Source organism: Nelumbo nucifera, chromosome 2 (genome assembly GCF_055504915.1).
Source record: "Nelumbo nucifera cultivar China Antique chromosome 2, China Antique-T2T, whole genome shotgun sequence".
In the NCBI taxonomy this organism is placed as follows: domain Eukaryota; kingdom Viridiplantae; phylum Streptophyta; class Magnoliopsida; order Proteales; family Nelumbonaceae; genus Nelumbo; species Nelumbo nucifera.
In genome coordinates, this window is record NC_142650.1 from 68,977,198 (window position 1) to 68,989,719 (window position 12,522).

The following is a 12,522-nucleotide window of genomic DNA, read 5'->3' on the forward strand; positions in this document are numbered from 1 at the left end:
ACAACCGAGATTCTTTTCAACTTCGTGTTGTTCGATGTTGAATCTTCTCAACTCAGAGAACCGAGACTCTTACCAACTTTGTTTGAAAGATCCCAAAGTTGAATTTATTGGATATTTGCCAGTGAATATGAGCATAGTTCGTTCTTAAGTCCATTCTGTGACAAAGTAGTAAGAGAAGGCCTGATACTCAACTGGGACATTTATGGTTGCCTCTATTGTTGGAAGGACTTCCCATGGATTCTTCAGCTGATAGTAAGTTGATCTGACTAAATCCTACTACTTAATGAGTACTATATCTCAAGCTAGAAGCATTGGCCTTCCATTGATGAATATTGTAAGATTTAAAGGAGCACCCATTCTACATCAACTATACTTGGAGGAACAGCTTCTTTGGACCTCCTCAGAGAATTGGTGTATCATCAATGATGGAACAAATATTCCCACCATTGTCATGGGGATTTTAGGGAAACCCTCTGAGCTTCTTGAAGTTAGATCTGTGCTGCAAGATCAGGTTCCTATTGTAAGAAGGTTTAGCGGTGGAGGTACCATCATTGTTGGTCATGGGACACTATTTGTCACTTTCATCTGTAATAAAAATGTTGTTCCTAGTGTACAGCCATATCCTCAGCCAATCATGTCCTGGAGTAGCACATTATATAATGAAGTATTTCAAGGTATTGGTTATCTTCAACCTATGTGAAAATGATTATGTGTTCAGTAACCGCAAGTTTGGTGGCAATGCCCAATCTTTTACAAAAAAATAGGTGGGTCCACCATACTTCCTTTTTATGGGATTATGAGGCATGAAACATGGCCTACTTGAAACTACCCATGCGGACTCCAAAGTACTGATTGGCAAGGGATCATGAAGAATTTGTATGCTGTATCTCTCCATCTGCAGCTTTGCTGGAACACTGAAGTTTCAGGCGGCCGTTGGAACTATTTTTCTCGGCGGCCTCACCAGAGTTATCGACGCCGGTGACACTACTGTGAGATTGAGGGTTGGCAGTTGAGAACACTAATAATTTGGGTATGATTACGAGTCTGGAGCCTAGACACAAAAAACAAAATCCATCTTCTATCTGATATCGTATCCTTTTTTGAGGGGTGTTTTACTCTCTTTAGTTTTAATAAACTTTTTGTGTTTTCAAAAACAAAAAAAAAAGCCTACTGAGGCATTTCTTTGATCCATTGATGTCTTTAGTGGCCATTGTTGGCCCTTTTTTCAGATTGGCCCATTGTGGCCCACTTTGTATTGGCTTAAGAAACCAACCCATCGAGGAATTTGGATTGATCCATTGAGGTCTTTATTGGTCGTTGTTGGCCCATTTCAGATTGGCCCGTTGTGGCTCATTTCATATTGGTTTAAGAAGCCAGCCCATCGGTGTATTTGAATTGACCCATTGAGGTCTTGTTTTTTGTTGGAAGATCCCTAAAAAAAAAAGAAACAGGTTCTCATTATGCCAACTGGTCATCATGTCATCATCATCATTCCAGCAAGTTTGTCATCATCTTCACAACAGGACACCATCAAGATCACCTTTTTATCATTTACATGTCACATCCTCGCAACTATCATCATATTGTAGCCATTTGTGATCAAACACATGAAGATTTCTGATCCCCATGTGTTTGAGGGGGCGTGTTAGGGAATTAAGATAATATTAGATGTATGGGCTGTTATGATAAGGGTGATTAGGAGTTCTCAATAAGATAGAATTTGTTATGTTATGATAAAGTTTGAGATGGATTAAGATAGACTACATAGAATCCTAAATAGAGCCTAAGAGTTTATGTTTGAATATATTTAATCTTTATTTTAGTTTATAAATATGATGTAATTATCACATTCAATAATGCATTATTTCTAGCCTTCCTTAAATTCTAACTATTATCATAGAGTTTTATGGCTATGGTTTTTCATACTAATTAATCATGACCGAATCACAATTGGGAAATCCTAAAACATCTGATGCCGATGACTGGTGAGGATTAGTGGATTATGCTTGGAGTCATGCTGTGGTATCTGATGAAACCCACAAAATAATCAAAGAGACCTACGGCTTTGACTGCAACAATACTTGTAGCAATGATAATTGCACACAGGCTATTGATGAAGCACTCAAGCAGTACAGTTAGCAGAACATACAAGCATTTCAAGGAATGCCTAAAGTCAACCCCAGGCCAATCCTAGGCAACAATACCTCTATACTATGTAAAACTTATTGCATGGCTGATGCCAAGCCATTACCTACACTTGTGTTCCAAATAAAGAATGATTCTTTAAGCATCAAGTATTACAATTTTATGTAAAATACTTCAGTTTCTAGAGCAATTTAGAGGTGTAGCAAGTAATCCCAACACAGGGATACAAAACTAAGAGATGCTATAGGACTCTACTTGAGGCTTTTATTAATTTGTGTCTTTTACTATCTGTAATGGTGATAGGGGACTGGTTCAGGATTTTTTTTTTTTTCAAACAATCAGCTTATGGTGCTTTGTTTTGTCAAAACTTAGAGAAATTTAATAGGTGTTATGGTAAGATATAAGGGCCATCACTTGGTTCTCAAGAAAAGATCTCATAAACAGTTGAAAAAACTGAAACTAGTTTACAATATGAAGAAATCAAAAGTGTGAAAACTCCAATCCTGTGCAACCAATTCTCACCATTGAAGCTATGGATGCAGAAGAGGAAGATGTCATTGTGGAAAACCTGGTTGCAGATGAAGTTGAAGAAACCAATAGGTTTTTTCTGATAGAGTATCTGAGTCCAATGATCAAGGTGTTGAGGTAATTGTAGAACCTCAAAGCACAAATGAAACTAGCCCACAGTGTGAAGTCAGAGGAGTGGAGCCCCATAACCATTTGACAATCTCCTTCCACCTTCAAACTTGGGAAACCTAATTAGTACATAAGTCTCAACCACTACAGTAATTTATTCATTGTCCCAAAACCCGCTTGACCTGAATAAACATAAAGAAATTCTCCATTTCATTCTCTGAAATCCATCCCCCCCTTTGAATTTCCTGGGTTTCTAAAGAACAGACATCAAAATTCGTTTAAATAACTTCACAGCAAAAAGTTATGAAGTTCTAAATAATTTATAGCTGCATAAGGAAGACATGTTGTTCTGTTATAGTATACATGCAAAATAGCACACTTGCATGCCTTGTATTTACAGGAAATGATATAGTGTGTGCACAGAAGCATTTAAAACAGGGGAAAAACACAAGAATTGTATTGTGGTTTCCCATTAGAACATATTGACCTAGGTTAAAAAAAAGAATCTCACCCAATCTTTGTGTGGAGGAGCATTTAAAATAGGGGAAAAAACACAAGCATCATAGTTCTCAATAGATTTTTTATTGATGCATAAAAATAGAAAACCTTCTTCTCTCCTGCTCAAACGAACAAGGGTCGAAGATTTCTTTGTTAATCCCGCCTAATCAAAGGAAAAAAAGGAAAGAAATCATCCTCCTTCACAAGCAAACAACGAACAAGTTCGATGCTGGTTTTGCGTTACACCATGCTTGTTTGCCTTAAATTTTCTTGTCAATCCCTCTCAATTCTCCGTTTATATGCCAAAAAAACTTTCCTTCTCTTCATCAAAGTGGTCTCTTCTTCGTGAAAAGGTTATCTTGCAAAGGTCTCTCTGCAAACATTTTGTCTTGTCGAACAGAAATCTCAGTATTCACGCGGGAAGAGTATTTTTGACTTCTCCACGTGCCTTCCCCTTATGAGATTAGACCGGTTTAAGTTTAGAACCATCGTGCCTGACCTATTAGACCGCTGTGCTAGATGCCAAATCTGATTTAGGTGATGGCCTTGCAAAGACCGCCACATCAGACATCACTTGGACCGATCGGCTCTAAACTGCCACTTTTGCTGGTTTATTTTGTAGTACGCTACTCCAATGGGAATAGCTGATTTCTCACACAAAGCCAATACCAATATATATTTCTTACTAAGTATTCAGTATTTTCAGAACTATCGAACAAAAAAAAACCATGGAGAAACAAGACCAATCAATAACAAATATTTCTATTAACCAAAGAGAGCCCAGGGACTGACAGTTCAATGAAAGTTACTTTTATCATTAACTACCGTTACGGTTGTGGTAGATCTAAGTCCCAACAGCCATTACAACTGAACCGTTGTAGACCGCTAACATCTTGTAAAGACAACCAGCAAGGGAGATTGATGTGATGATGTTCTCAATGATGCACGACTGAAAAGGTTGTTGGGTCTATTTGTTGGGACCTTCTGTTGGGAGCAGATCTAGATTCCCTCCTCCAAAAGCCCGAGTTGCCAAATATCGTCTCGATTTCCTTATCCAGTTGGGCATCCCACTTTTCATCTTCCGATCTGTGCAAATTGTCGGTTTCGGAGCGTATCGGCATCTCGTCTATGTCGGGGCTGCGGGTGTATCCCCGCCAGTAAGGCAACTTCTTCCTTCTCTTTCTAAATGCTTTCCGGCACAACCCAGCTGGTATTTTGTAGAGAGCCATGAGGATAAGATTCACGAATCCGCAAGGGCAACAACAGCATAGCACGGCGCAATCGGCCGTTGCCGTGCCTATCGCTTCCGGGCACTGGCTTTTCCCCATTCTCGGATTGATGTTTTGCTCGGAGCCGGTGAAGGAAACAAAGCAGAGATCTGGACTGGTGCAGAGTTGTTTCAGGAACAGTTCTTGAGAACATGCAACGCAATCCTCATCAGACAATTGGAGACTGCATCAAATCACAAGAAAAACTCTCTCTCAATCCTACAAGTTTTCAATCGAAGGGTCTCCAAGAAATTATTTGAACAGAAGGAAATCAAGATTAGACGGGAACCGTACGTGCGATAAGAGTAGACATTTTTTTTTTTTTTTTATGTTTCTCATCATAATGTTATAAACTGATACCATGTGCAAGAAAACTAACAGGTAGAATTATTTTTTAAATAATTATTTGTAAACTATATAAATATTTAAAATATTTTTAATATTTGTAAATTTTATAGATAATTATTAAGTATTACAATTAATACTTTGAAGTAATTATTATTTTTGCAATTTATTTTTTTCTGATATTAAATTAAATTACAAAAACAGTGATACTTTTTGTTGGAATGATAAAACACTGTAATACTTATTTAAGCAATCAATACTTTAAAGTAATATTTCCTTTCATTAGTTATATTGTTCAGTATATTATTCTATTTAAAAAAATATTTAATTTTTTATAAGTTAGTAAATCTATTCTATTTTTTGTGCTTTTTTTATTATTTATGTATTATTTTTTAAATAATTTTATTTATTTTAAGAGTGAAATAATAGTGTTTTTGTAATAAAATAATTTATTTCTAATTAAATAAATAGTTTACATTTCAAACAAATCAAAATAATTACTATTTTAAACAATATTTAAATTATTAATTACTTTAATTTAAGTAATTGGTAATCCTAATAAATATTCTTCAAATATTGAGATTTATTATAAGAATGTTTAAATAAAAAGTTACTAAAAATATTAGTTGTGAATTGCTTTTTTATATTAAAAAATTTAAATACTTTAAAACTTATGTTATAAAAAAAATTAAAAAACAGCCTATCTTTTAAAATCGGGATTGGTTGATTGATTTTTCTGTTCGACTCGCTATGTCAATGGTTTTGGGCAGTCTTTTGGACATTCCAATTTTAGAGCTATGACTTAACTAGTCAAGTGGGTCATAGTTCAACCTATTAGTCTGGTCCAGTTCTCTAAATAATTATTATTATTATTATTGTTAGGGAAATGATACGAGAAAGACATGAACTTAGGGTAAAAGACTTAAACCTTTCCCAAGTTTTATGTTAAATACTTATACCCCTCTTGAATTAAGATACCGTTATATTTAACAGAATCAATAAAAATATTTTTATTGTCCTTCATCATTGTTTAAATTTTTAAAACAACCCATTCAACTATAACTTAAAGGAAAGAAACAAGACAGGATGGTTCTGTGGATGAATTAGATTCTTATATCTGCAAACAAAGGATTCTTTCATGTAAATCAGTTCCCATTTTAGATGTTCACTTAATCTGTATTTTGTAATAAAAGAAAGTTGTCTATGTTTTACTATTTTTCATGTAAATAGAACTTTTTGGATATGATGTCTGTGAGTGTTTGTTTGATATGTAAAAAAGTAATGATTATCAGATAAAAAATGTATTTTCTCACATTTTTGTACTATGAGAAGAGAGGATTATTATACCTATTTTTTTGATACAATTTTGTGTTCTTTTGATAATTAATTTGTTGATCAAAATTAAGGCATTAGAGTATAAGATAGTTGGAGCATTTAATGATGGGCACACAGTACCCACACTTTGTACCGATTTCAAACAAACAAGATGAATGCAAAAACAATTTAAAACGTGAATGGTATTTGCATTCATGAACTAAAAAAAATGATTAATATGCAGTATACATATTTACGTTTGCATTGCAACCAAACATAACCTATACACGAAAGTGGGAAATGAACAGAATTTTACCCTTAGTAATGCCACCGGTGGAAATTAAGATAAGGTTTTTTTTTTTTTTTCTGCTTCAAATCGTAAAAAGGTAAGAGATGGTAGAAACCATACAAAATTGAGTATCAGGAAAGTCGCATGATAGAAAAGTAGAGACAGTAGAAACCATACAAAATTTGTAAACACAAGAATGTGAAATCTTTCCACGGCATTTGTTAGATCTGCGACAATATGCTTCTAGGTCTAATTCTTTTACTTGGCGTTCATACACAACCACCCATTATTATGGTTTAGTTTAATAAATCTCTATAGCCAGGGAAATTCTCTTGGTATAAGATGAAACCCTCATATATGGGCTGGTACAGAGCTCATGAACTCCAGTAACAAAAGGGACCGTGTTCATCAAAGTCATGGCCGCAAAATGTAATTTGGAGTACAAGCCAACATTTCACCTCTAGAAAGAAAGATTTTTCTATTACTTTTTATGACAACTGAAAATTAACTTGTGGAATAGGAATAAGATGAATCCGTTATTCGGACTTTCAAAGAATCAAAACATGAAAATAATACTTGGGGAGGTTTTCACCCAGATATAGGTAGACACAAGAATTAAAGGCAAAAGGATGACGAAGGGTAATATTGGTTTTTTTAAAAAAAATAAACCGGCAAATGAATGCAAAAAGATTGTTAACGGAGGGGAGGTTGTTGTTATTTAAAAATATAGGAGATGTTTCATATAAACTAAGGGAGGTTTAAACCCAAAAACTTGTAGTCAATCAACAGGTATCATAAAGAGGGTGACCAATAACGTGGTATTTATCAAAATTCATGGGCTTCTTTTATAATACAGAAGAGATTTGACCAATCAAAGCTAGGGGTGAGTATTAGGTTAAAATCACACAAAAAAAATGAATTAAAAATTTTGATTTTGGTTTTTTTTATTTTTGGTTAAATCGGTTCAGTTAATTTGATTTTGGTCTCAGTTTTTAGAATTGAAAACTAAATTTTCTATTATTATATATAATATATAATATATAGTATGTAAGATATAATCTATATATAATATTATATATTTATATATTTATATATTATTATATAATAATATGAAATTTGATTTCATAATATATATATATATATATATATTATTAAAATTCAATTTTAACCAAAATCACCCAAACTGCAAATTTTGGTTTTGGTTATTTCAGTTTTTCTATAATTTGGTTTCGATTTGGTTTTTGTACCCCGTGAATTTGATGAATACCACTTGATGGGCCTCTTTTATGATATTGGTTGAACCCCTATTATTATTATTATATTTATATTTATTATTATTATTATTATTTATTAGTTTTTTCAAAAGTAATTGTTATTTAAATAATTTAGGGACATTTATAGATAAATTAGTTTTCGTTATATTAATACGCGACTGACATTATTGAACACGGGTCTGCATTGACCCGTTTTATGTTCTTTACCCTGTCGAGAAAACGGGTCTTATGAAAACCCGAATAGTTTTTTTTTCATTTTTTCATGATCTTTTTTTTTAATTTTTGATTTTCAATTTCTAATCACATAAACACGTTGTCTAATGATAGAATCAATCTTTGTTATCGTGAAAAAAATGTGAAGAAATTGCAATTTGTACCCGGGTTTTCGTTCACTTCAAATACAACAGCAGAAGATGCAAATAGCAAACTCAGACGCTAAAATCGGTTGCCCAAGCCTTGCCCACTCCACACCTGATGTAAAAAGAAAAAAAAAAGAATAAAAAACCGTAATGAAAAATAAACGAACCTGAAATAAAGAAATAAACAAAATGAAGCTGCAACCATGGAACTTGAAAATGAAGAGCTTCAACCTGAAAATAATCGAACTTTGAGAAAGGTTTGGCTTTGATCCACTCCTCTAAACTAACCTGAAGAAAGAAATAAACAAAACGAAGCTGCAGCCTCGAAAATGAAGAGCTTCAATGAAACTGAAAAAAAGAAAAAAGAAAATGAGACTAACCTGAGAATAAAGAGATTTAATGACTGAGGTTCTAAGATGAAAGGGTTCTAAGGTGAGAAATCTGATGAATGAGAAAAGTATTTAGGAGAGAAGAATTTTGAGAAGGTTTTCTCCGATGAGAAAGCCCAACGTCTTGGAAGTCCGAACGTCCAGACGTCTTTGGGATGAGAAAGGCATAACTTGGCGGGAGACGTCTTGGAATTCCAAACATCTCTCGCTTGTAGTTGGCGTGAGATGAATTTGATGTGGAATTAAAAGAATAAGAAACGAAATTTCAAGAAAAGAAAGAAAAAAGTTGAGACTTCCTGTAGATAATGAGAGATTCAATCTTTACTTCAGTCGTTCTTTGTTTCTCTGCTCTTTGAATCAGGATTCGATTCAAAAGTTCCTGAAAAAACCGTTTACAAAGAGAGATTCAGGAACAGTTATCGAGAAAATGCAATGCAATGAAATCCTCGTCAGAAATTAGAAATTGCAACAAATCACAAGAAAAACCTCCTGAATCCTGTAAATCTTCAATCGAAGGGTCTCCAAGAAACAACCTCTCTTCGATTTGAATAGAAGAAAATAAAAATCAGACGGGATGAAGATGAGTAGAAAGGATCAATATCCTTGGAGAAAAGAATCAGTTCTCGATTCAAAGACCCATCCGTCGGATTCCGCTGGGTCTTCGCCATGAAACTTGGTCGATCGCCCGGCCGAACTTTGGACGATCTATCTTTTTCAGAAATGAAGACGAAGACTCCTAGATATTTATCAAGAAATTTCAGAAGCGGAAAAGGTTCTAGAAACGCACGCGGTTTAAGAAACGGTGTTCCCTTTCGAGAACCATTGGATTGGGATCTTTCGTCCTGTGCATGTACCAAGAGGAAGATAGGATGTTCTGATTTAACGGCTGTGCTGGTAGGGTCTATAGTAGCTGACGATAGAGTTGAGGGATTGGTAATAGACGGGCTAGCAGTGGAGATTTTGGTGAGAAATTTACATCTGGCATTTCTTGATTTATTCACCAATAGGCGTAAATTTGTTTTTGTATAACAGAAATAACTGTCAAAATAAATGGCATACGTTTCACATGGCAGTTATAAGTTATTGGGTTTATAGCGTATAAGGGCAATTTCAGCTCTTAAAATCAATAAAAATAATATATTTAATAAAATTTTAAAAATAAATTAACTTTTTTTAAAATAATATAAACTTCTTCTTATAGCTTATTCATCAGAGCCGCCTGTTGCCACCTCCGACACGCCTCCGCCCACCTCCGACGACACCTCCGCCCATCAACGTCTACCTTCTACCGGACCGATCAAACACGCTGCTCCTCTACCCATTTCTCCTCCATTAATCCAATAATCTCTCTCTCTTTCTCTCTCTCTTGTGCATCACCTGAGGGCGAAGGCGAGCAGAGGGAGAGAATGTCGACCGACAATAAACCCTTCGTCCATGGAATGAATATTTTGGAAATAGATATACATGAAGTCATATGTGAACCAAAAGCCCTGATCTATTCCGGAAGCATCTGGTTCGGAGGCAATCCCTTCAAATCCTTTTCAGAAGAACTATTCCAACATGGCTGCTGGGAGGGGCAGTGCTTTGTCTAACCTTAACCTAAACGTACTCGTCGGTGCACCTTGCTCGGTGGGGATCCTCGTCGACCACGATTACCGGCGGCCCGCCGTGCTTAGCCAGCACTTCTCCTATAAGGCATTGCTGATATTCTTATTTCTTAGGCGAAGCAAACGACCGAGAGACACTGGCATATGCCAACCGCATGTCATATCACCCAGGTGTGAGCATCACCGTGATAAGGTTCCGATTATCGAACGACAGTGACGACAGTGACGATTATGAGGCTGAGAAGAAGCTTGATGAGTCAGTTCTGCTCGAATTTCAATTTAAGAGCATGAACAAGCAATCTGTCTTGTACCATGAATCGGTCGTGGCGGATGAGGGGCATGTGCTTCCTCTAATTGGATCTCTGGAGGACGACTACGACCTTATCATGGTGGGAAGAAGACATAGGATCACCATGGCTGACTGGAGGGAGAGCACAGAGCTCGGGTTTCTTGGCGACAAGCTCTGTCATCAAACTTGGTTTCCAAAATTTCTCCCTGTTGGTAGTGAAGCGATGCGAAGCGGTGAATTCCGATCCAGTAATTAAATGAAGAAACCAAACTTTGAGAAACTTCGGCTACCGTCAGTCTTGCACCATTTTGGCCTGTATATAGGTAGAAGGTCAAGCTGAGAAGGCCCGCTCTAAGGAGCTGAACCAGGGCCGAAAGAGAGTATAATTCTCAATGTCTTATCGGCTACTGTTGATTTTACGATGTATGAATCTATCAGGATGCTTCAACAAAACCGGCGAGAGGAGGAAGATGAGCAACAGTGTTTAATGCCCTTTATTGATATTTTTTTTTGAAAAACTACTCTATTTTGGTTATTATATAAAAATATTACTTTTTATTGATATTAAAGGCAAAAAGTTGCCCTTATCTAATGGAAATCCTAAGTTATTTACTTATTTTCGTTTCGTAAGTAGGTATGTGAAAAACAAAAAAAAAAAAAAAAAAAAAAAATTGGCCGTCACGTTTAACAACCTGGGCCATCAAGCGGGGCCCTAGGGGCTAGGGCTGATAATTCTTGGACCGGTCTGGAAACTTGCCTAGCCAGCCCACAAATTTTCGGGCGCCCGCAAAATTCTGGGTTGGGCTTGGGCCCAAGGCTTCACGTTGGGGTTGGCTCGCAATATAATAATATAATATATTATAATATATGTACTATATAATAGATTATAACATATTATATTATGTATTTATGTATTATATATATATATATATGCAAATAAATTTTATTTTATAATAAAATATAAAAATTTAGCTGTAAAAATTGCCCTTCCCATTTCCAAATCTACCTAAGCAACTTCAATCCCAAAGCCATTTAATTTTTTCTCCCAATTTCCCAAACTTATCCCATCTCAAATCTATTAAACCCGTCCTGTCCCACAATCCCATCATCACATAAATGAAATGCGATGTCCCTTTTAAGCAAAAATGGTATGGTTAGGCTAGTGGTGAAGACGCCTATATATGTTTATTTCTTATAAAACATATAAGGTATATTTAGGGTTTGACTATGATACCAGAATAACATATATATAAACAATCAAATGGTATCATAAAGTGGTAATGAATCAGATGTTTTTTATTCAAATTCATAGGGGATTTTGATTGGTTGAAGCTTTTCCTATATCATGTCGTTTTGGCATCACAGATTTTCCCATAATAATATATACATGGGTTTATAATCAAGTAATGGATGTGGATATTTATCTTAAAAATAATCAGGTTCGAGTATCATCTATGTTAAGGACAAAACCCAACCCCATAGGGTTTTAATAAATGGATCCTATTAGGGTTGGATACCTAAACATTCCCACAAAATTGACATCCCCTTAATAGGAAAAGCATTCCATGCCTTTCGAGGTCCCTGACCCTGCCCTATGGAGATCCCCACTCTATATATAATTTCAAACCATAGAAATTTAGGTTTTTAATAAATAGGTTTAAGGCCTTGGCACCCAAAACTTGGGCACTATGTTGAACATTTATATTTTTCTTATGAATTAGTTAATGAAATTGTGTTAAATATTTTAAAAAATATGGTTGAAACAAAAAATAAAGTGAATTTGATATCATTAACAAAAAAATTTTTAATGAAATTTTTGTTCCACTTGCAGTAGATTTTTTATTTTCTTGTAACTTTAAAGACATATCATGGTTTTCTTGTCTTAAGAGTGTTGTGCTTTGCTCCTTGGGGGTATTCTTTTTTTGGATTTTGAGAGGGGGGAAATTTGGTCAATAGGATTTTGGTTCCCATTGACCAAGAGTCCCATGTTCTTTTCTTAGATTTATGTAGGGATCAGGGAAAGTTTATTTTCCTAAGTACCACTTACTTGGATAAGTGATACTCATCTCCTAGGTGGATAAATAATCTTCCCACCTTGAGGAAAAATTG

At 35.2% G+C, this 12,522-nt stretch overlaps 1 pseudogene; it reads left to right on the forward strand.

The window, feature by feature from the left end:
- Positions 1-241: 241 nt before the first annotated feature.
- LOC104601517 (uncharacterized) lies at positions 242-10,669 on the forward strand (annotated as a pseudogene).
- Positions 10,670-12,522: the final 1,853 nt, after the last annotated feature.